Here is a 4,500-nt window from a genome sequence, read left to right on the forward strand (position 1 = left end):
CTTTGATGTTAAAAAATTATTTATTCTAAATCTTTGGACAAAATGTGTTGTTCAAATTAACCCAACAAATCCAGTTTGGCCTCTGAAATCATTTTGCTTTGAAATTGATTCACTTTAATTATTCATTTAGACTCTCTTTCTCCTCTCTCTCTCCTTTCATGCCCTCTTATTCTTGAGGTGTGCCCCTGCCTTTCACACCCTGTGTCATTATAAATTAATGTAATAAAATCACTAGAGATTAACTGCTTTCCATTTTTAACCACCCCCTTATCCACCTTTCCAAGACGGTGAAAGGCATGAAATAACATAGGTACAGTAGACAAAGCTTCATTTTTTTTAAAGGCAGTTAAAACAATGGCAGACAGATATTGAAAGAGCCCATCATTGTGTTCTGAGCAGGATTATTTGATGTTTTCCAGTCAGCCAGAGTTCCTTTGAAAACCAAGGGGGGTTGTGGCTCTATCCAACTGTCTGGACCCCTCTTCTCTTCTATATTGAATGAGGGGGAGATCTGGGGTTTGATCAGTAGAGGGTGCTTTGTCCTTGAAGCAGCTGAGTCTCAATGCCCTCAACAACCACTCAACCTGTTGTTGGCTGCGATATTAAACGTGAATGTTTTATTGGAATCAGCTTCTAGTTTTTCTTTGTCGCAGTTCTCTGTCAATCCCCTCCTCCATCAGCAGAATCAGATTTTGTTCCGCCGGGCGCCAATAGCCTTTACAATCTCAGACATGCTAGCATGCTGTTCGGAGAGCTGCCCAAGCATTGGTGATAATGGCCCCCTGGTACTACCTGACAAAGGCCCTCGGGTCACTCTAGGCAGGGCTCGGCACATAATGCACAAAACAAGAAGTCAATAATGACGGAGCTCAAAGCATCTGGCATACAATATTTGGACAATGAGTTGAGCGAACAGGAACTCGGTTGACAGCAGGTCGCACAGGTGTCAGAAAGCTCTTGAAGGTGTTGAGTGATTTCATGGTGGTTTAGGTGCTCGGTTTTGATTTCACAGCAATTATTGAGGCCCGTTGGCCTTTAGGCGGATCTTTTTCTAGCCATGGGCTTTGTAACCTCTCAATAGTGTCTCATATATGAATCAGTAGCTTCACGCTGTTTCCAGCCGAGGGAAATATAGTTCAAATGAAAGAAATCCGTGGAAGCCTTGGCTGAGGAGAAAGACTGTTTTCATAATTTAGGAGCTCAACTCGAATACAGTAGTTTCACTGAGATCAAATGGGAAGAAACAGAATAACGGATAAGACAATGTACCACCCATCCGAGGGTAACAATTTATGTTTAATAGTAATTTTAGCAACATGTTGTGCATTTCTACACTGCAAGACCTACAGACAAAAAGGGGAATTTTGCAATTGCACTAACTGGTAGTGAGTTTATTTGGATAAACAGTGTACCCACTTTTTATGATGTTTATTAGGGATGTAACAATATCAAAATCTCACTGTGTGTTAATACCTCGGTATAAAGTCCACGGTGCGGTATTTATTGCAATATTTAAAATGACAAATGATGACTTGGAACTTAAGTGGTCCAAATCCTGAACTTAAATCCATTGATATTTAGAATTGGTCCTAAAATACATGTGTGCACTTACCTTGTTAAGCTAACACAACTTGATTTCACAGCTAAAAATGCTGATGATGTTTTATACCAGTCTGTGCAACTCCCCGCGTTTTTCCCCATATCACCATCTTCTTTAAGAAAAAAAACAATAAACTCGTGTTCATTGCTCATCAAGCTAGTAGATAAGTTTTATGTGTATGTTTCAACTCATCCCTAGATATTCTTTATGATGAAAGTCAGACGGATGGAATACTCTGCATTGTGGGCAAGAGTGAAACTCAGGGTCCAACCGAAATCACATACTGTGACAGTACATACTGAATTTGAATATGTATACCCATTGGCCATTAAAACAGTACGTTCTACATAGTATGAGTGGGAGTAGTATGAATACATTTCGGACATACTGCTTCCGCCATGTTTTATTGTCATGTGACCCTTATCCTCTTTGACTTATGATGTAGGAACAGCAACCTACACATGAGCGTTGATAAACCAATACATTTATCGCACTTACATTAAAAACGGACGTCCACCTTAAAGTTTTATCGGATAGAAAAGTGTCCATCCGATCCACACTCACGAATCTCGGCGGAAGTTGTAGAACATCCGGGTATTTCTCGCCTATGTTTTTTGCATATTGAGTTTTCGGAAATACCATTCATGACTCATTTTTGCTTACTTTATAGTATGGAAGTAGGCGATTTCGGACGCAGCCTCATTTTCAGACAGCACCAGTACGGGTTAGGGATCAGTCGTGTCGTGTTCTCTTTGATGTGTTTCCGTTATTCGCGTCTTTGTCTGTTATATCACTGATTTATCAGTTTCTTATTTTATCTAATAGAAACGCCCATATTTGATGGCCTAAAATCCTACTTTTTCCATGCAATGCTTAACGGCTCTAAATAAGCCTGCCCACACTCGATGATCGAAAAAACTAATATGGCGGCTTCGTGCAACTAGCCTATTTAATCCGGCACATTCAACTTCTCTCAGAAGTGTAATAATCAAACATTAACTTTTCTTTTTCTATTAAGTACTGCAAATGAATAACTGTAATGAGGCATCTGAATAAATGATAAAATGCTTCTTCGCCTCACTTGTAAAACATTAAATTTGAAATTTCATGATGAAAACTAGTTTTAGCTTTAGAAATACTACTGTGACTAAAGAGCTGTCACATACTAGTGAATAAACCAGTAAAGAAAAATATTGTAAGATTTTGTTAATCACCAACGTATATTTGTTTAGGTTGGTTGTCTAACACATTTGTTAAGTACTGTATATAACCCAAATTTATGTTTCAAAGTGAATTCTTCTTTGAGGATACAGAAAGGTCAACATTGTTTTAGTTAAAACTGAACAAACCTCATTCTTCTCTTTTAGTGGCAGAAACACCTCACTGCTTAGCATATGTGAGGTCATCTCTGATTTTGTAGTGGTCGGAGCTGGACAGAATAGTTTATCTGCTTCCATGGACTACCCATTTTCCTGAAGTTGACTGATTCAAAGAAACCAAAGAATAGAGAATAAGTAGAATACAGAGAGAATAATAGGCTTCATGTCAAAAGCAGCAAGCTGATTATAGAGGCAGGAGACAAATGTTCCTAAGTAACCTAAAGGCTGTCCCTGCTAATGACTATAAGGTTGAAAGGATGACTCACGCTATTTGACATGTATTGACAGGACTCCTGTGGGCAACATACCCTTTGTTAAAACCATTCATCACACCTTTGTTGCTTTATTAAAAGATGGTACATTAAAGCTAAATAAAGCATTTTTTGTTTGGAAACACCAGATTCATCCATCTATAAACACACAGAACTCTCTGAGCTTATTGCATTGTCAGCTTGACCAATGGTCGTATTACGTACTACAGAGAGAATTGTGATTCAGAGCAGGTGTGGACAAAGCCATCAGACTGACTCGACCAACACTGCCGCAAAGCTATATGTCATACTTTCTGCTAGATCAGAGCAGAGCATCCCTCTTCTTTCAACGTGCCTCACATCCCAATTAATCATTCAAACCACACATACACATAAATATTACATGTAAATTGGCACTCACTGTTATTTCCTAAACAACAGGAGCCCAAGTCTAAATGGTTAATAGTAAACTGCATTTTTTGTGAAAGCAATGTAGGTCTCCAGCTTTGCTCAAGGGCTAATGTCCTCATTAACATCTAGCAGCTCACCTGTTCCTTCAGCTCAAGTCTTTGTTTGTTTTATCTCGGTCTATTGATTTATCCATCAGTGCTGCCATCCATCCCTCTGTAATAATCCCTCCATGCATCTAAAGGGCCCTTATTTGTATTCTGCTAATCACGCACCCCCACCCTCCTTAATTTGTCAGGCTATTCTTACACCCTCCCGTGTTATCCGTAGGTTCATCTATGTACCGGCCTCTTATTGTTATATGCTAATGATAGGAAATAAATCTTAAAAGTACACGGATAGGTCGGAAGACAGACATTATTCGCATAATACTGTGTTTCCTTGTTTCTGTTCCACAAAAACACGTGCACACACACACACTAACCGAGTCTCTTTGAAGTCCAGCAGAATGAAAAAAGGGGGCTCCTATGCACTCATGAAGTATTCATGTCATGTGATGCGAGTGTGTGAAAGTGCATGCTTTGCACGTTACTGAAGTGTGTTCACGTGATTGAAAGAGTGTGTGTGCACAGACAAGCGAGTGCAGCATGCTGCCGATCAGTGGCGCTTTGCACAGCAGCTGTGTACTGACACTGTTTCTGGGAGGGGTATGCAAAGAGGGCCGGGCTGAGGAGAGAGAGCGAGTGCACTAGAGCGAGAGAGAGAAGGTGAGAGCGACTCGCCAGATTGAGAGAGAGACGTGGCTGAGTAGAGAGAGAGGGGACCATTGGACTTCTGCCAGGGTTTCCCAGCAACAGCAGAA

This window comes from Triplophysa dalaica, chromosome 13, assembly GCF_015846415.1.
Source record: "Triplophysa dalaica isolate WHDGS20190420 chromosome 13, ASM1584641v1, whole genome shotgun sequence".
Classification (NCBI taxonomy): domain Eukaryota; kingdom Metazoa; phylum Chordata; class Actinopteri; order Cypriniformes; family Nemacheilidae; genus Triplophysa; species Triplophysa dalaica.